Raw genomic sequence first — 21,722 nt, 5'->3', positions numbered from 1 at the left:
AATATCTACTGAGTTTAGAAGGTGATGAGATAGTAATAACTCAAAACGAAGTGTTTGAGATCCTATAGGCATGCTTGCAAAACCTTGTTAAGTAAGGGAATTAGATTATTAAAAGAGATGCAGAATGTATAAAATTAAATTAGACTGATTACAGATTCTGCATGTGATAGTATCGGCTATTACGGATTTTAATCCCTATGAACATGATATCTAACATCGAATGTGAATGAAGCCAATCAGAATTATTTAAGAATCCCTATAGGCATGATTTCTATGCGTTACTGATTTTAAATCCTTATAGACATGATACCTAACATTGCATGTGAGTAGAAACGAACAGGATTTTACTTATGAACCCCTATAGGCATGATTTCTATATGTTACTGATTTTAACGCGTTACTGGATTATAACCACTTGGGCCCTAAAACATGGTATCTAAACGGTGAAAAATGCGCAGGATTTTAGATGATCCCTATAGGCAGGTTATCTAGATGTGAAGTTGAACAAGAAGTCCTATAGACATGGTTTCTAAATGCAGTTTGAATATGCAGAAATTTAAAATAGTTTTATAGGCATGGTTTCTACCCTTGACATGCATAAAATACCCAACCCTTTTCACTAGCCAGCCCCAAATGTTTATTACAACTCATTACAAATCAGGAATACTAAATACTAAATACATCAAGAAAATACAAAGAAAAGAATTACAACCAGAGGAAGACTGATTCTTGACTTTCTATCTGAGTTATGAGATAAACCAACTCAAAGACCCTGATCCAAAGCCTTTATCGGATGTGAATGTGTCAGAATTCCCTAAGGGCCTTAATAGGAACCCAGGAAGTGCTCACACCCAAGTTTCATAACCAGAATAGGGACAAGTGCAGTGTGGAAATGACAGCCCTCATGTATCCAACTTCAGAGGGAGCTCATGAGTCCCAAGGCAAGGCTCACATGAGGGGGGAAGAACTTAAGTCTAAGAGGAGAGTGCAAGTGCAGAAACAAACCTTTAATAACTAAGGAAGTAAATAAGAGGGAAAGAGGTGCTGAGAAACAACCATTAACACTTCAAACAAGTTGATAATTTTACATCAAAGGGGGCAGGGGTTTGGGAATCCATTGCAATAAGCCTATATACTTAGGCATAAGTTAATTCTGGGCATGTGCAGTAGTAGAGAGTGCTGTCATGCTTGTAAAATCAACCAGAACACATAACATATATGGGTAACATAGAGGTTATGATCCTAGGAGGACCAAGTTTGAGTCATGTTCCGTAATATTCAATGATGTCATGCGCCAAACAAACCATAAGTATCAAACACATTGGGGTAGGGGTTTAGGATTCATAATACATTGATTCAAAATAGGAGAAAAGAAATTACAGCATGCTAAATAAGGTACTGAATTAGATACAAGCAATAGGCAGACAAGAAGGCAAGAATATTAAGTAACCATGTTGTTGTTGATGCTGAAAACTTAACTAGAACATACTAGTTAAACAAGCAAAAAATGCAGTAAATAAAAGTAGCATGACTTTGAAATATAGCTTTGGCTTTCAACCAGCTAAACATGCCACAGTACAAGTAGTAAAGCAAGAGAGAGTGTTTTTAGTGTAAGTGTGAGTTCAGAACTAAAAGTGTTCCTGTTTGTGTTAATGAGAGAGTATGTATATATATTAGTTCGAAACCATGTAAAATAAGGCAAGAATTACAATTGTATAGTAATTATGGAACTCAGAACCAATTAGAACCAAAATTAGTACAAGTACTCCCTTAATTTAAGGGAATTAGTTCAAATGGTAAAACAAGTAACAAATAAGGAAAGAAATCAATGTGTAGACAAGGAAATAATTCGAACATATTAGGCATAGAGTAAACTATTAGAGCTAGGTTCAGAAAAACTCTAATTAGGGAAATAATCAGTAAGAATCAAACAGTCAAGGTAAGGGAATCAATCAGATTGAGTAGAAAGTAGGGATCGAAGGTCTAAAGGAAAGTGTTCAAATTAGACCAAGAAACGGGGAATCAGAATCAATCAAAGAGAAAGTCAAGTGTCAATATTTTGCATATAAATAAAGTAAGACACAGATGGTCAAGAGTAGACATACAAACCTAGCAAACATGAGAGTCAAATAATACTGATTTGATGAGAAAGAGGCAAGTTTTGAATAGTCAAGATGAACACAAGCACGTAGAGTCAGTGTAAGTTTTTAGGCTAAGAAATTGAGTAGAAACAAATCAAGACAAGATAGTTACGAAGAATCATAGAAACTTAAAAACGAGAACTGGCTAGTCATGCTGATAAACAAAACTAAACAAAGAACCCCATAAAAATTAGGGCTTTCAACATAGACAAGTTAAAGAGAAGATAGAAACCCAAAATCAGAAGAATCACACAAAGGGAACAAGAGATTTCGAAAAGAATTTCTACACTTAAACGAATAGTCTCGGACCCCAAAACCATAAGATTTTCAACAATAGAAGGGTTTTAAAAAGAGGATAAACAGGCAGATCAGACAAAACTCAGGCAAACAAACATTCATTTAATAAACAGTTAAAAGAAATTAGGTTATTTTAACATGCAAACTCAGGCAGAAGGATAATACGAGCAAACACAGCAAAACATATCAAAAATCAAAGAAAGGTTTCGAAATAACTTAACAAAAACTTAATCAGAAAGATAAGGAGTTTTGAAAGACGAGATTTAAAAGAAACTTCGAGAAAAGTGCTTAAAAGTTCAGAGCAGACATAGATCTGAAACATATCTAAGAGAAATCGAGAGAACCTTAAAAGTTAGGGTTTCAGAAGAACCCAAGTGGTGAGAAAGGCTTTGAAAACCATCGATCTAAGCAGGAGAGTCAAGAGTCAGACTCCAATAGCCATGGCTGGCCGGAGAAAGGTCAGAGATGACTGGAGAACAACCGTAAACTGAAATCGACCAAGGTCTGGACCAAGCTCCTTCAAGATCTAGCCTTGAAACCATAATAATCGAATACGTAGAAGCCATGGAAGGTGGATACAAGTCTCCGATGACCTTGGAAGCCATGGATTTGGGAGGTTTTAGGGTTGTAGTTGAGGGCGGCAGCTAGGGTTTGAGAGAGGATTGAGAGAGAAGGGGATTCACAGGCAGCGGAGTGTGTGAAATGGGGTTAGGGTTAGGGATCATTCGAATTAAAAGAGGTAAGGATTGTTGTTGGCCGTTGATCTGAATGATCAACGACCTGGATTAAAACGGGCGAGTGGGTGTGTTATGAAGACGGGTTTGGGTCGGATTAAATGGGGATTGGGTCAGGGTAATTGTGCCACATATTAGGTTTAATTGGGGTGCAAAATCAGGCTAAAATTGAAATAAAATGGGGCTAACATTTAAATAGCCACTTTTCCCTATTTGATTTATAAAAAATAGTAAAATAATTTCTGGAAATAAATTAAAGGTACTAAAATGATTAATAGTACATAATTAACAAATTAAAAATACTGGACTTAATTTTTTTTTAGATATAGACTTAATTAAATCTAAAAGAGTCTAATATTTTAATTATATGCAATTTAGCTTTAAAAATACTAAATAGATTTGTAAAAATATGCAAAAACTTATATTAGCTATATTTTAGCATAAATATGAGAATCCAATAAGTGAATCACCAAAATGATAATTTTGGGAATACTTATTGGATTTTTCTGGATAAAATGGGCAATAAATTGATTTAAAATCTTTTAAAACTTAAGGAAAACATAATAAAACATTTTGAGCAAACTTATATATGTTTACATATACTATTTTGAATGTATTTGACCTATTAAAAATATATACAGGAAAAAATTGGGTATCAACAAGTGCAACAACCTTGACGATTCATTAGCATATGGGGTCAGTTAAATAACACTTAGCACCTAGAATCCCTAAGGAGGAAGTAACTAAATGCACGATAACACAAGAACTTAGCATTATTTCCATCTCAAATAAATGGCATCAAGAGAGAATAAGTAAATAATTTTTGTTCATTTTTCTTTTGTAATCATAGAGAATGCAAGTCAAATTTCTCCACACATACTCCATTTTTAAAAGAAGAAGTCTGAGGCAAATACTAACATTTAATCTAATGACACTTAGCGGATGCATTTTCATAGTTCAAATTCCTAACAAACACACGAATCCATACGTTGGAATCAAAAGCGTGGAAGAACTCAACAATATGTAGAATATTCAAGAATGATCCTAATGAGCTGAAAATAACTTCTAAAATTAATACTAGTATCTAAACATCTCAGAGCAAGAAATCAACATCCATTTATAGTTCATATAATTTTAACCCATCCTAAAATAGCTGTTCCAATCAATTTTAATTCACAATAGGCAAGATCAAATAAGAGAAATAGAATAGAAGTGAACCTGGATGTTCGGGATTTCAATTAAATCCAGAAGCGAGAACAAGAAAGTCCAGCGACGAGGACTTGAAGTGAATCGCAAACAAGAACAAGAACTTCGAACAGGAACCCGAACGGCAAAAGAAGAACGACTTCAAAATGGCCTTGGCAAAAATCTCGAACTACAACTTCAACTCCACGATGCCTCCGTTGATATCCATGAAAGAGAATTAAATCACTACTGAAAACGATAATTTTTTTTGTATTTGTCGAACTTGGAATCAGATTCAAACTAAGAAGGATTGAATTATATATATATATATATATATGAAAACGACTAGAATAAAAAAATCCAAAGAAGTGTAGGAATCCCAAAACCCCAATTTCTTCTTCTACTTTTCTCCAAAAAGACCTTCCAAGACTGTCCGATTTTTCCCCCTCCTCTCTCGTCTCCTATCTCTGTTCGTGACCTCTCTTTATTGTGCCCCAAATAATGCTTAACTTTTCTATTATCTTCCACTCACTCTCTCTTTTTCCCAAAAATTGTCCCTTCCTCTCAAAGTCTTGTTCCCATTATCTATTCTTCTTGCTTGGAGGAAGTTGCAAGAAATCCAAAAAGATGTGTGGTCCCCTTTCATAAAAATGGAATATGCTTTATAAAAATAAAAATGTGTAGAGTGTTGATGAAGTGAGACAAATGAAGATAAAATAATTAAGATTGCACCGTGTGTATTGTGTATGTCTAAAATAAAAATAATTTATGGAAAAATAAAGTAAGTGGAGTGTGTCATTGTAGATTGAAAGGTAAAAAGGATTTGATTGTAGTATGCCATGTGAGTTGGTTAATTGATCATTTCCTTCTCTATTTATTTTTAGACAAAATAGCTAAGTAAAATACTACTACTTATCTAAAGTTTTAAAAGAAAGATTAACATTAGTATATTAAAGAAAATATAAAATATTACTCAATGTTTACTGCATATGTACAACTTAAAATCAAAACAAATAAAAATATGTAATTTTTTTTTTTAAAAACTTGCTTACTATCGTTTTTTTTTTCAATTTTATGAAAAGTAAGAAAAATTAAAAGTTAATAGTCAAAACCAATTAGCTAAAATAAAGGAAAATAGTTTTGTAGTTTTTATTTTTAAGACAAAATAAAGCAAAAAAGTCTAAAATATTCAAAATAGTACTGTTAGACCTAAAACTATTATCTAAGCACTAAAAGGTATAAAATTTCGGGGAGAGTCAAAAATTACATGTCTATAGCTGCCCCTCTTAGATTGGAAACACGAAGAGATTTCAGACAAAGAACGACGAGACAGGTTTTTGACCCGATCCTTATTAGGAGAGACCAAAAACTAAAAGAAAGGATAATGTGACCGAGCCCTAGTATTTGAGCTGTCTACATATCCTTGGCTATAGAGGAATCAGGTCATGTGTAGTTTAGAAGTGAGAAGAGCGATGGACTACCAAGGTGGAGGGCCGGTTGAGGTGCCGTCGAAGTTTCGGTCCGCGGTTCCTGCCATTGCATCAAAATTAAAAGAAAAATATACAGCAAAAATAAAAGATAAATACAAGGTCCTATCAACTTCTTGTCTCGAATCTTCCTTGAATCCCCATTTGATCCTTAAACATGAAATTGAAAATTCACCTTATTCTTCAGGTGAGCATCATGCTGACTTGAATTTGAAGAAAACTGGAAGTTGACCCTGTTCTTTAGGCGGGCTCCTAATGCCTCTTGTATTTGAGAATTGAAAGTAAATTTGAAATGAATTCCCTCGTTCTCCAGGTGGGCGCCTGCGGCTGACTTAAAACTGAAATGAATTCCTTCATTCTCTAGGTGGGTGCCTGCGACCGACTTAAACTTGTAATGAATTCCCTCGTTCTCCAGGTGAGCACCTGCTACTGACATAAAACTTTGAAATGAATTCTCTCGTTCTGCAGGTGGGCGCTTGATGCTTCTCTGACTTGAACTTGAAAATTAAAAGTTGACCCTATTCTTCAAGCGGGCTCCTAATGCTTCTTGAATTTGATAATTGAAAGTAACTCTGAAAAGAATTCCCTCGTTCTCTAGATGGGCACCTGCCACTAATTTAAAACTGAAATAAATTCTCTCATTCTCCAGGTGGCGCCTGCAATCACAACAAAATAGACAAAATAAAGAAAATTTTCTGCCCCAGTTTGTACCAGGAACATTTGTGAGTGTTAGTTGAATCCCATTTTCCGGGAGGGTCCTGAAAATTTAAATCAAATCCTATTATTCATGAGGGTCCTGAAAACTTAAAGCCTGATCCCATTATCCAGGAGGGTCCTGAGAACATAAAACCTAAATCCCATTATACAGGAGGGTCCTAAAAACTTGAAACTAAATCCCATTATCCAGTAGGGTCCTGAAAACTTAAAACTAAACTTACCTGGAACAGGCTTTCCTCATGGAGGATTCATGTAAAACAAACAAAAGTTCTTGTCCCTGTTTCCAAACAAAGAAAATCTTGTTAGTTTAAAAATGTGGCGGATAGTTTGTGGCATCCTTGCTGAAGGTTGCTTCTGCCACTACCATGCTTCATTCTGATTAGCTGCTTCGGGCTAACAAAGAATTTTTGACCTTTTGATTGAAACTGGACCACAAAATCTCTGAATAGCCTGAATCACTTATACTCTCTTGTTGCATTGTGTTTTCATTCTGAAAGTTGCTAAACCTTTGTATTTTCTCAAATTTCCAGAATCACCTTACCACATGAACTTCAGTTATTACCATACTGCTCATTCTAAATCATGTCACTTGTGATGTACTTGGTCAAACTCCGCTTTGTGCAATTTAAAAGCTGGTAGTAGGCTTTGGGATCTTTTCCTGCTTGTTCAACAAGGGCTGACTCGAAAGAGACTCATAAAGACTCATCATGTCACCGTAAGGCATAGTGAAGTTATTTTTGACAAAAGGAATGAAGGAAAATTTTGAACAAAGATGATTGTGTGAAGAAGAATGGGAGAAAAAGACTTATCTGAGTGAAGTGGCTGACTCCAATGATCATGACATGCATTTCGGATTGATCAGCCTAATCCGTCCAACCAATCATATTTTCAGTTCATATCATCTCTTCATATTTCAAAATCGAGCTTTCAATGATCCAATTTCTCTGTAACGTCATGAGCTTCATTCGACTTGTAGTGCCCCGAAAGGTTTTCACCAACAAGCCTCTCTCATTTCTTCATCTCTCAACTTACCATCGCCTTACACTGCCCGCGAGGGTTTTCACTAATAAGACTCTCTCATTTTAAACTTTTTCTCAGCTCACCATCGCCTTACGGTGCTCGTAAGAGTTTTCACCAATAAGACTCTCTCATTTTATTCATTTTTCATTTGTGCCCATGAACAAAGTGTTACCAATGATGTAAATCATACCTCTATCTCGCCTGACTTGGCATCCTCAAAGATAGATCGGAAGGTCTTTCTTTGGACTGTAATGTAGGCTTTTGGACAAGGCTAGAAAGAAAGGGTAACATGAAGGCTCAAAATAATTTAAAATGAAAAGGGTTCAAAATTACAACTTTCGGAATCAGATCTTTTGGAAAACCAAAACTTCTGCCCCAGTTTATTTTGGTCTGGGGAATTTTAGATTATTATTTTGAAGGGACCGAACCGTGTAAGATTGCCTACGTATCCTTGAAAGGAATCAGGGCGAACGTAGTTCAAACAAAAGTTGTTTGTTTTTGTTGCTTTTCTTTTATTTATTTTTTTCTCTTTTTTTCTTTATTTCTTTTCTATTTTTTCCTTTCCCTTTTTTTCATTTTTCTATTTTTCATTTTTTTCACTTTTTTTCTAATTCTACTCCTGATTCCGAAACAGGGGTATGAAAGAAAATAAATAAGGCTCAAAAGGGATAACAAAGAATAAAAGTGTTTGGGTAGCAGAACAAAATGCCTTCGTCATTTCAACTTTGAACATGCCAAGTACAAAATGCGAATGAAAATAAGCGAAGAACTCATACATAGTACCTCTTGACTACATCACAATTGATATCCATATCTACACATTTTCCTTCTTTATATGTTAAATACAAAGTACCATTGGGCAACACTCTTGTCACCATGAACGACCCCTGCCAATTTGGGGAAAACTTGACTTTAGCTTCAGCCTGATGAGGAAGGATGCATTTTAATACCTGCTGACCCACTTCGAATTTTCGAGGATGCACCTTCTTGTTGTATGCTCTTGTCATTCTCTTCTGATACAATTGACCATGACCTACTGCAGCCAACCTTTTCTCATCAATCAAACTCAACTACTCTAGCCGGGTTTTGACCAAATCATCAACATCAATTTTAGCTTCTACAATGATCCGAAGGGATAGAATCTCAAATTCCAGTAGGTATAACTGCCTCAGTTCCATAGACCAGCAAAAAAGGAGTTGCACCCACTGAAGTGTGAGCAGTGGTGCGATAACCCAGTAAGGCAAAAGTCAACTTTTCATGCCATTTCCTAGAACCTTGCACCATTTTACGAAGTATCTTTTTTATGTTCTTGTTAGTAGCCTCAACAGCTCCATTCACCTTGGGACGGTACGAAGTGGAGTTTCGATGCATAATCTTGAACTGTTTGCATACCTTTTTCATCAAATGACTATTGAGGTTGGCAGCATTATCTGTGATGATCACCTTGAGAATTCTGAACTGACAAATGATATTTGAATGAACAAAATCCACCACTACCTTATTGGTCACGGACTTGAAAGTTATAGCTTCGACCCACTTGGTAAAGTAATCAACGGCCACCAGAATAAACCTATGCCCGTTCGGTGCTGCCGACTCAATTGGTCCAATGACATCCATGCACAAAGCAACAAATGGCCAAGGTGCAGACATTGTATGCAACTCAGATGGTGAAGAATTAATCAAATCACCGTGCACCTGACATTGATGACATTTGCGAACAAAGCTGATGCAATCTCGTTCCTCGGTGAACTAGTAATAACATGCTCGAAGTATCTTCTTTGCCAAGACATACCGATTCATGTACGGCCCGCAAACTCCAGAATGCACTTCGGCCATGATAGTTGAAGCTTCTTTTGCATCTATGCACCTCAGCAGTCCCAAATCTGGAGTCCTCTTGTACAAGATTCCTCCACTCAAGAAAAATCCACTAGCCAGACGTCGGATGGTTCTCTTTTGATCACCTGTGGCATGTACTGGATATACCCCCGACTTGATGTATTCCTTGATATCATGGAACCAATGTTCGCCATCAATTCCCTCTTCAACCATATTATAATAAGCATGTTGATCACGAACTTGGATATGCACGGGGTCGCCATAAGCTTTGTACGGATGATGTAACATTGATGACAGGGTAGCCAAAGCATCATCAATCTCATTATGAATCCTGGGAATATGTCTAAATTCTACTGACTTGAATTGTTGACAAAGATCATGCAGACACTGTCGGTACAGTATGAGCTTCAAGTCCCGAGTCTCCCATTCTCCTTGAATCTGGTAAACCAACAAATCTGAATCTCCCAGAACTAGTACTTCCTGGACTCCCATGTCTACAGCTAACCTCAAACCCAGAATGTATGCTTCGTACTCAACCATGTTGTTGGTGCAATAAAATCGAAGCTGGGCTATCACAAGGTAGTGTTGCCCTGTTTCAGAAATGAGTGTCGCCCCTATTCCGACACCTTTCATGTTAGCAGCTCCATCAAAGAAGAGCTTCCAACCTGGCTTTTCATCATGGTCAACCTCATCAACATACATTAATTCTTCATCAGGAAAATAAGTTCTTAATGGCTCATATTCTTCATTTACTAGATTCTCGGCCAAATGGTAGGCCAAGTCTTGAGCTTTCATCGCGGTCCGAGTCACATAGATGATGTCAAATTGTGTGAGTAAAATTTGCCACTTTGCAAGTTTTCCTGTGTGCATAGTTTTCTGAAAGATATACTTTAGAGGATCCATATGAGAAATGAGGTAAGTAGTGTAGGACGAAAGATAATGCTTCAACTTTTGTGCCACCCAAGTCAGGGCGCAACATATCCTCTCAAGCAGAGTGTACTTAACCTCATAGGGAGTGAACTTCTTACTGAGATAATAGATTTATTGCTCCTTCTTTCCCGTGATGTCATGTTGACCCAATACACAGCCAAAAGAATTATCCAAGACTGTCAAGTACATAATTAAAGGTCTCCGAGGCTTTGGTGGGACCAACACAGGTGGGTTTGACAGGTACCTCTTAATCTTATCAAATGCTTCTTGACACTCGTCAGTCCACTTGACTGCAACATTCTTCTTTAGCAGCTTAAAGATGGGTCCACAGGTTGTCGTGAGCTGAGCAATAAACCTGCTGATGTAATTTAACCTTCCAAGCAAACTCATCACTTCAGTTTTGTTCTTTGGCGGCGGTAACTCTTAGATGGCTTTGATCTTTGACGGATCCAGCTCAATACCACATCTACTAACCACAAATCCCAGTAGTTTCCCAGAGGGTACACCAAATGCATATTTCGTTGGATTAAGCTTGAGGATGTATTTGCGGAGCCTTTGGAAAAACTTCCTCAAGTCCTTGACATGGTCAGACTGCTTCTTTGACTATATGATCATATCATCTACATAAACCTCAATCTCCTTATGTATCATATCATGAAACATGGTAGTCATCGTCCTCATATAAGTTGCCCAGCATTCTGCAAACCAAATGGCATTAACCGATAGCAATAGGTTCCCCATGGCGTGATAAACGCTATCTTTTCTGCATATTCCTCATCCATCAAGATCTGGTGATATCCCATGTAGCAATCCAGAAAAGACCCAATCTCATGCTTGGCACAATTATCGATCAGAATGTAAATGTTCGGCAATGGAAAATCATCCTTTGGGCTCTCTTTGTTAAGATCACGGTAATCGACACATACCCTGGTCTTACCATCCTTCTTTGATACTGGCACAACATTAGCTAACCAAGTGAGATATCAAGTGACCCGAATGACCTTTGCATCAAGCTGTTTTATGATTTCTTCTTTGATCTTCACACTCATGTCAGTCTTAATTAGTTTCATTCAAATTATGCTTAGTTTTTCTTCAAAATGTTTTAGCTCTTTACTGATTTCCTCAAATGTTGCTTCTCCATCATATTCTGTTTCATCAGCATACTCCACTTCTTGGATTATTATTTTAGAATTAGATTGGCTTTTAAGACTTGGCTGAAAAATCCTCATGCATGTCATGTCATTAGAACCAGCATAAAAAGAACTGTACACGACAAAATGAAACCCTATTAGGAATAGCGGAGAACAAAAAGTTGTTTTTCATTGAAAATAAAAAGATAGAAGGGTTTGAACATCAAAACAAGTGAAAAATAAAAATTTGAATTACAACCCTGGAATAACCCAAATAACATAAAAGAAAACAAAGCAAAATACCAAAACTCCTTCCGGGTGGAGAGTGGAGTAGCTTCCCAATTACTAAGCTTCACATTTGGCCCAACGAGCTACACATCTGCATTACTAGAACTTTCCTCAATTTCTACCATATTAACCTCATCAGACAGACGCTGGAACCTCTTGATAATCTCTTCATCAACATCAACTATAGGTTTCGGAACTGATGATATTGGACGTTTTGTGGCCCCTGGCTTGACAAAAGACTTGGAGATGTGTGGAATAGGTTTGGGTAGTGACCATACCTTCTGTTTCTGTTTTTAGCCATTTTGACATCCCTCTCCTTTGGTGTGAATCCAAAACCAAATGTGCCAAAATTTTCACGTGGGGACACTGGATGCACGATACCCTGTAGAGATGAACCCAAACCTTTACCCGGCATAAAACCATTCTTCAACATTTCATTTGCAACCATGACGGATGTTGAGGATAGCCCCAGACCTGGAATGCATTCACCCTCAGAAATCTTCTCAACAGACATTGTTTCGAAAGTTTTGTAGGCCCAAGGTCCTTTATCATCTTCAGCTTCAATAAAGGGAACAAACAGGTCATTATAAGCAGATATGTCCTCGTCATCATGCACTACTATTTCTTGCCCGTCCCATTCGAACTTTACCATTTAATGCAGAGAAGATGGGATTGCCTTAGTCGTGTGTATCCAAGGTCTGCCCAATAACAAATTGTAGGAGACAAACACATCTAACACTTGAAACTCCATAGTGAACTTGACTGGCCCTATCAACAATTCGATCATTATATCACCGACATAATCTTTGCCTCCCCCATCAAAGCCTCGAACACATACACTATTCATGTGGATTCTTTCTATACTAATTTTTAACTTTTGTAAAGTAGACAAAGGACATATATTTGCACTAGAACTGTTATCAACCAGTACCCTCGAGACAACTGACTCCTCGCACTTCACCGTCAGATAAAGAGCTCGATTGTGTTCTGTACCCTCCATAGGAAGCTCATCATCTGAGAAGGTCATCTATTTGCTTCGAAGATCTTGTTAGCAATCTTTTCCAAGTGATTCACTGTGATCTTATCAGGAACATGTGCCTCATTCAAAATCTTCATTAGGGCTTTGAAGTGTTCATCTGAATGTATCAGTAAAGACAAAAGAGATATCTGAGCTGGTGTTTTTCTTAATTGCTCCACAATGGAATAGTCTTGCACTTTTATCTTTTTCAGGAACTCTTCAACCTCTTCTTCGGTGACTGGATTCTTCACTGGAATTTGACTATCTTTGAACGGCTTGGCCTTCCTTCATTCTTCCATGGTAAAACACCTCCCAGAACGAGTCAGTCCTTCAGTTTCATTGATGTCTTCCCCTTCTTCTTTCCCTTTATATGTCACTATCACCCATTTGTAATTCCATGGGACAACCTTTATATCAACCATCAGCAACCGGGTCACTGGTTTAATAACAATAGGGGTAATACGGGCCCTTTCCACGACTATGATAGGCTTTTTTTGGATTCTTGGCATGACCACCTTCAGCTTTTCTTGACTTGATCCCACATCATTCGGAATCCCTTTCACTACCAACACATGTGGCTTCACGTTGAGCGTGATTAGCTTTTCTGTCACCCCTTCACCTGTCAAGGGAGTCACTTTTGTAGAATCTAGAGCCTTAACTGGATTACTTTCACTAGCATGAATCATCATGATGGACTTAGAAGAATTCTTGGGTTCTCAATCTTTACGAATTATTTTGATCATATGTGTCTCTACATGGGCTGGCAAAGGATTTTGGTTGATATTTGGCGCTTCCGGGCTCTGGACTACAATTTGATTTGTAGCAATAAGCTCTTGGACTGCTCTCTTTAAATGCCAACACTTCTCTGTGTCGTGCCCTGGGGCATGATGATTGGCCTTGGCTGAAAGCTTTTACCAGTATGGTTTCGGTATGGTTGTGAGGGTGGATAAGGATTTTGTGGAGTTGGAGCACGCCATTGCGGATAAAGAGGGGGTTGAGCATATGAATGCGCATGGTGGACATGATATTGGTGTGGTCTGACTGAGTATTGAGGTTCTTGTGGTGGGAAATAATGTTGGGGTGCATTATATGGAGCTTGAGTGTAGGCTCGAGGTTCGGATCGAGGCTGAGTGTACTGGTGAGGTGAAACCCTTGGTCCACGCCATGGTTCAAATTCAACCATAGCGATATCATCCTTTTTCTTCTTCCCCGAAAAACTTCCTGTGTCATTTTGGATTGCCTGCGTAGTTGCTTTTATGGAGGAATAGCTCATGATCTTGCTTGACTTTAGTCCTTCTTCCACCATCTCTCCCATTTTTACCACGTCATTAAAAGGATTGCCCATGGCTGATATCAAGTGGCCAAAGTAAGTAGGCTCTTGTGCCTGAAGAAAGTACTTGACCATTTCGTCTTCTTCCATCAGAAGATTGACCAGGGCAGCTTGTTCTCTCCATCTAAGTCTGTATTCCCTAAAGCTTTCATTAAACTTATTTTCTATCTTGTTCAAAGATAGGCGATCCGGGACAATATCGATATTATACTGAAAATGTCGAGCAAAGGACTGAGTCATATCTTCTCATGTATACCACCTGCTAGCATCTTGACATGTATACCATTCGAGGGTTTCCCCATTCAAACTCTGACTGAAATAGGCCATTAAAAGCTTGTCCTTCCTGCCAGCACCTCTCATCTTACTGTAATAACTTCTCAAATGGGCCACGGGATCTCCATGTCCATCATACAAATCAAATATTGGCATCTTGAACCTAGCGGGCAGTTGGACATCAGGGAAAAAGCACAAGTCCTTGTAAGACACACTTACTTGGTTTCCTATCCCTTGCATGTTCCTTAAAGATTGCTCTAAACTCTTCACCTTCCTGAATATGTCATCTTTCTCCACATTCTTAGTGGGCTTCTCAATTTCAACAAGAGGCTCAAAGTGATGGGTATAGCTATAAGGATTCGATACCTTGAAAGTTGGTTCAGGAGCATAGGATTGGGCATCAGGGATTTTGAATGTGGGTTCACTAGAAGATCGATGGATAGCAGCTTGTGGAGGGGCTACAAAAATAGGAGTGGAATTTGGAGTGGGATATGAGGTTGTTTTGGCTAGTGGAGCAGGGAAAGGTTGGGAAAAGGTGCTAGGGTAGTTGTGATAAGGGGTAAATCCTGGAGCATATTGTGGGGAAAAATCAGTAGTGGTGGGAATCTGGCCTTGTGATAGTGGTGCGATGGTAACAGAGTTTTCAGTGCAGATAGTGGGAAATTAGGATGGAGGATGCCCACTATCCAAGCTTGATACATATCTGACATCTGCTGTTTCAACCTTTGAACCTCTTCATTCAACTCAGATTCTGATTCCATAATCTTTCTTGATGCATCAACAAAACCTGCACCCAATTCTTTGCTAGTCATGATTGTCTTGCTCTTTGACCTAGTGTTGTATGGATGACTTGCCAGAGTGCCAACAAACTAACCACCTTCCTGGAGTTGATAGTGAAACAAAGCCAAAAGTAGCAAAACAAAGCCAACATATTAGTGTTAGGGCATAATAATATCACATTGTGTGCAATTCACATAGCAACAATTAACAATTCTAAAATGGCTTTGAGGGTCATAAGGTCATATGGTATCATCCCAATTTGCTCATTTCAATTTTCTCAATCCTTTTCTTTTGCTTAATCACTCTTTCCTCGCACCCCACAAATCCGTCTCTTTTTCTTTAACTTTAAAAATGATTCGATCGAACCCGATGTGGGTTGCATATGTATTCATGTTCCACATGAATCAGACCAAGCGTAGTCCCAGAAAATTGGTGAAAAGGTAAACTAAATAAAAATCTTTTTTTTTTGGAATTTTCATTTAAATGTTTTTCTGGTTTTCAAAATACAAAATGGGAAGTACAATAATATAAGACTAACAGACTCGACTACACTACGACGGACTTTGACACTATCTACATGACTCAGTACTACAAGACTAGAAGATAACGACAACATAAACAAACACAAAACATATAAAAAGAATCCTCAAGTAGCTCCTGTATATGATGCCCCCGCTTGGGATGGTCCTGGGATGTCCGTCATGCTCAAACTCTACAACATGCGTTGTAAAGATACACCGATGCTGGGAATAAAGACCCGGGTGTGTGCCCCCGCCTCCTGAAAGCTGACCCTAAATAAATACTGGCTATGCTGCTCCATGTTTGGTGCCAATCCCGCTAGCTGAGACTTTATCAACTCAAGCTTACCCTAAGGATCCTGATCCTAAGTCTCCTAAAAATCATTTGTCTAAACTGCCCGACCTCTAAGCTGTGCCGGCAATGGGGTGCTGACCCCTGGTAGGATGGACTGCAACCAAATCAAATACTCCTAAGTACACTCGGGCCAACCAATGTCCTATACTAATGTATTTTTCTTCATCCTCTTTGCATTGTTCCAGTATTGCACGTACTTGATTTCGTCGGGCGCCTTTCTACTAAAATTCATGATGTGCCTCTGAAGATTCAGAGTTGGCTGCTCCTCTTGTCTCCTGCCCAACTGTCGCATCACCCTAATGTGAGTGTACGACCTGACACACTTAAGTCCTATCAACACCAAGAAAGGCTGCATGCGACATCCTACCAAAATCTCATCTAAAGGTAGCCAAAGGTAAGCCCACAAAACATTCCCATTTGTCCTCAAACCAAGAACTCAATCTAAGCTATGACTCCTACTGGGCATGTAAACTTAGGAGACTTCATCCTACGCTCAATGCATTCCACTCGATCCCTCAAGGCACGATCGATGGGACAAAGTAAGGAAGCGGTGTGTAAATGCTCCATCATCCACAATTGCAGCAAAAGGTTACTTCCATCAAAATACCTGACACCTCCCCTAACCTCACTCAGGGCTCGATACAACTCTGCTAAGATCATTGGCACAACGGTAATAGTTCTGCGCTGCTTCTCATGAAATAGTGCCATCACCACTAATTGTAGACAGGTGCTAATGTGCCTCTCATCTAAAGGACACCAATAATCCCAACATAGCAAGGCTGAAAGCTTCGAGTCGGTGTCTTTGCCATTTTGCCTTGGTTGTGCAAAACTCATCCCAAAAGACGTCAAAACTATCCCGTGGTCCAAATCTAGCAAACAAATAATACAAGGATATCCAGGACTGCTCGAGGCATCCTAAATGCTTATTGTCTTTCAAGCCCAAGTCGCTGAGAAATCTTGTCCTAGAGTGATCTCGAGGAAGTATCATGTCTTTACCTATGTAGCTTAGGCGAGTGAGACCAGACATTTCTGCCAAGGTAGGAGTCATCTCACACTCCCCAAATCTGAAAAACATGTTTTGCGAGTCCCAATAGGTCAACATCGCCTCCACTAAATCCGGGCGGCGTGTAATATCAAGAAGCGAAATGAGGGTGCCCAACTTATTCATTAGCTCGTGTTGTTCTAACAATGAAAATATTTTCCACCACCTGACCAACTTCCTCAGAATTTTTACTACCATCAACACTTTGGATCGAATTAGTGGGTCCATACCAGAATGAAGAAAACATAGTTAGTGACTCAAGACACTATGCGACGCCACAATACTTCCTAGTGGACAGATGGAAGATACGATTAGACTATTTTTTACAAAATGTCCTAAGTGGCCGAGGGTGGTTATTAGTGCAAACTTGACAAAGTGGACCCTCTAATGCATGAAAAATACCCCATTTACGGGTTATACAGCTTCAAAATCCCAACAATTATTGCCTTAAGAATTACTTTACAGAAATGACCCATTTTGCAAAAGCGACCGATATGGCCAAATGTGGTTAGGGACGCAAACACGACAAGGATGAGCCTTAAAGGAACGGGATACTTAGTTGTATACTAAAATTCTAAGATATGGATCACTGAACCACTTTCGCGAAAATGACCCCATTTTGCAAGTATGGCCGATGTGGCCAAAGTGGCTAGACATGCAAGATTTGGCTACGACCCCCGAAGCCAAGAACTAAGACTCACTAGGAAGACCGGACCCTATGTAGGTTGACTACGTATCATGCCCCGAAAGATGAGAATCAGGTATGCGTAGTTCGGGAAGATGAGACATGAGAGAAAGCTTTTTAAAAAAAATGCAATTAATTTGGAAAAACTATATTTTTGTCTTTTTGAAAAAAAAAAATGATGAAAAATGTATAATCTTTTTGGATTTTCTTTTTTTTTCCTTTTTTTTTTGGAAAATGATGGGAAAGTGCAAAATCTTTTTGGATTTTTTATTTTTCATATTTTGGCTTTTTTTTTCTTGAAAAAGTTGTATAAGAAGAAAAATAATTGTGTCCTACTTGCTTCATTTTATACCTCGCCATCTTTCCCAAATATCAGTCCGCCAAATGGCCTTTCTACCCTCAAAGATGCAACATGTATCACATAGGGATGATTGAATGTCCTTTTGGGCCATGGGCTAGTTTTGACATAATTTGGATAGGCCTCCTATAAAGGGAAACAGTGCCTGGGACCGAGCCCTGCTAGGTAAATGACATGATGCAAATAAGCATGATCTAAAGGCTGGCCTATGTTTGGGATTTCTAACAAGGCAATTTGGGGGAGCGTATGGTTGATGGTGGTTGCTCAAGCTTTCCACCCACTCCATACGTCTGACGACCCCTCTCCTAAGGGTGACTCAACAAAGAGTTCGTGTACGCGACGCGTACTCTGATGCTTGTTGTAGAAAGAATTTACTCGAGGTTATGTAACTGATGACAGTTATAAAGCAGTAACAAAAAAAGAAAAAACTGTAAACACACAAACAACTAGTAAATAATAAAAAACACAAAAATAAAAATCAAATACAACAAATACTAAAAAATAAATAAAAACCTCAACAAAATATTCTAAAAATCCAACAAGATCATAGTATCAGCTCGAAACTGCAAAGTTCCCCAGCAGAGTCGCCAGAGATGTTACACCCCTTTTTTCACAACCTCATTAACCCTCTTAATAAATAATAAAAAAGATTTGTAAAGCTTAAAAGGGTTTTCAAATTCGAAAGTAACAAATATATGTGTTTAAAAGGGAATAACTCAGAGTCGTCACCTGACTTTGAATTTCGGTGTGTCAGGTTACCGTTTCAAGAAAAAAATGATTTTTCCTTTAAAACACTTTGGAATCCAAAGCTAAGTCTATACCAGAGACTTGGGTAAGGGGGTTCATTTGACTCGGGGAGAAGGTGTTAGGCACTTCCCAAGTCCCGTAAAAATCACGGTTGCGTACATGATCAAGTTAGCTTTTAAAATATTCGAATTGAGGTAATAAATACAGAAATGAAAATATTAACACACAAGAGGCTCGAGGTCATCCCCACCTAATAAAGAAAATCAAAAGAAGAAAAATTAAAGTTCTGAATTATCCTACGCTACTTCTTCTACGATGTTCGCCATAACCTCCAATTACATAGTACTACGGGGCATTCCTCAAAATAAAATATGTACAAATCCTTCGGGGTATTCCCTGGATAAATTTAACTAAGGGAACGACCTCTCGCCTCAAAATTAACAAAAATCCTAAAGTTTGCCTACCCGGATGTAGTCGGCCTAAGCATGCTCCTAGCGATTAGAACAATTAAAAGAAATAGTTAATGTGTAGCTCTCAAATTTCAATTCTGTTTCTTTAAAATCCCAACTCCACGGTACATTTCAATCATCAATAGACACATGTTGCATCCAAAACATTAGAAAACAACAACACGCAACGTGAAGGAAAGAAAATTAACGAAACAAGGAAAATAAAGGGAGAGTAAATAAAAATATGGTAAGAGCTATTCAAGTATTCTACTAATCCCTCTTCTGCCAACTACATGACACTCGTATTGCTCCCTTAGCTCGCACAATCACAGTCTTTATACATTAGATGCTTAGCTGGATGAATAATTTTCACAAAGAAAACTCATTATATTCTCCAAAATTCTCCAACTATCTCTAGACAAATAATTTCACATAGCTCAAAGCAATCATTTCAAAGTACCTCACTTAAATCCTATAACCAAGTGCAACAATCTTGACGATTCATTAGCATATGGGGTCAGTTAAATGACACTTAGCACCTAGAATCCCTAAGGAGGAAGCAACTAAATGCACGATAACACACGAACTTAGCATAATTTCCATCTCAAATAAATGGCATCAAGAGAGAATAAGTAAATTAATTTTGTTCATTTTTCTTTTGTAATCACAGAGAATGCAAGTCAAATTTCTCCACACATACTCCATTTTCAAAAGAAGAAGTCTGAGGCAATACTAACATTTAATCTAATGACACTTAACATATGCATTTTCATAGTTCAAATTCCTAACAAACACATGAATCCATACGTTGGAATCAAAAGCATGGAAGAACTCAACAATATGGAGAATATTCAAGAATGATCCTAATGAGCTTAAAATAACTTCTAAAATTAATACTAGTGTCTAAAAATCTCAGAGCAAGAAATCAACATCCATTTATAGTTCATATAATTTAAACCCATCCTAAAATAGCTCTTCCAATCAGTTTTAATTCACAATAGGCAAGATCAAATAAGAGAAATAGAATAGAAATGAACCTGGATGTTCACGATTTCAATTAATTCCAGAAGCGAGAACAAGAAAGTCCAGCGACGAGGACTTGAAGTGAATCGCAAACAAGAACAAGAACTTCGAACAGGAACCCGAACGACAAACGAAGAATGACTTCAAAACGACCTTGGCAAAAATCTCGAACTACAACTTCAACTCCACGATGCCTCCGTTGATCTCCATGAAAGAGAATCAAAATACTACTGAAAACGATAAATTTTTTTGTTTTTGTCGAACTAGGAATCAGATTCAAACTAAGAAGGACTGATTTTATATATATATATATATATATATATATATATATATATGAAAAATGACTAGAATAAAAATCCAAAGAAGTGCAGGAATCCCAAAACCCCAATTTCTTCTTCTACTTTTCTCCAAAAAGACCCTCCAAGACTGTCCCATTTTTTCCCCTCCTCTCCCGTCCCCCATCTCTGTCGTTGATCTCTCTTTATTGTGCCCCAAATAATGCTTAATTTTTCTATTGTCTTCCACTCACTCTCTCTTTTTACCAAAAATCCCCCCTTCCTGTCAAAGTCTTGTCCCCATTATCCATTCTTCTTGCTTGGAGGAAGTTGCAAGAAATCCAAAACGATGTGTGGTCCCCTTTCATAAAAATGGAGTATGCTTTTATAAAAATAAAAATGTGTAGAGTGTTGATGAAGTGAGACAAATAAAGATAAAACAATTAAGAGTGCACCGTCTGTATTGATTATGTCTAAAATAAAAATAATTTATGGAAAAATAAAGTAAGTGGAGTGTGTCATTGTAGATTGAAAGGTAAAAAGGATTTGATTGTAGTATGCCATGTGAGTTGGTTAATTGATCATTTCCTTCTCTTTTTATTTTTAGACAAAATAGCTAAGTAAAACACTACTAATTATCTAATGTTTTAAAAGAAAGACTAACATTACTATATTAAAGAAAATATAAAATATTACTCAATGTTTAGTGCATATGTACAACTTAAAATCAAAATAAATAAAAATATGTAATTTATTTTTTTAAAAAAACTTGATTACTATCGTTTTTTTTCGATTTTATGAAAAATAAGAAAAATTAAAAGTTGATAGTCAAAACCAATGAGCTAAAATAAAGGAAAATAGTTTTGTAGTTTTTATTTTTAAGACAAGCAACAACAACGACCCAGTAAAATCCCACAAGTGGGGTCTGGAAAATAAAGTTTATTTTTAAGACAAAATAAAGCAAAAAAGTTTAAAATATTCAAAATAGTACTGTTAGACCTAAAACTAATATCTAAGCGCTAAAAGGTATAAAATTTCGGGGAGGGTCAAAAATTACATGTCTACAGGTCTTCCTTATAAATTCGCATCAGAGAGCGCCAGTAT

General features: G+C 37.6%; 1 long non-coding RNA gene across 3 annotated transcripts in view; it reads right to left on the bottom strand.

Annotated features, from left to right (window-relative positions):
- LOC142179437 (uncharacterized) overlaps window positions 1-21,045 on the bottom strand; it is a 30,468-nt gene extending 9,423 nt beyond the window's left edge. The window contains exons 1-2 of one of the 3 annotated variants that reach the window (XR_012707552.1): window positions 20,358-21,032; window positions 4,391-15,267 (exon numbers count right to left, since the gene is read on the bottom strand). This is a non-coding gene — a long non-coding RNA (uncharacterized LOC142179437). Of the gene's footprint in view, window positions 1-4,390 lie in introns of all 3 variants that reach the window. The other 2 variants (XR_012707551.1, XR_012707550.1) reach the window with 2 other exon arrangements.
- Window positions 21,046-21,722: the final 677 nt, after the last annotated feature.

Source organism: Nicotiana tabacum, chromosome 3, assembly GCF_000715075.1.
Source record: "Nicotiana tabacum cultivar K326 chromosome 3, ASM71507v2, whole genome shotgun sequence".
Lineage (NCBI taxonomy): Eukaryota > Viridiplantae > Streptophyta > Magnoliopsida > Solanales > Solanaceae > Nicotiana > Nicotiana tabacum.
This window is presented reverse-complemented; position numbering and strand designations above follow the sequence as displayed.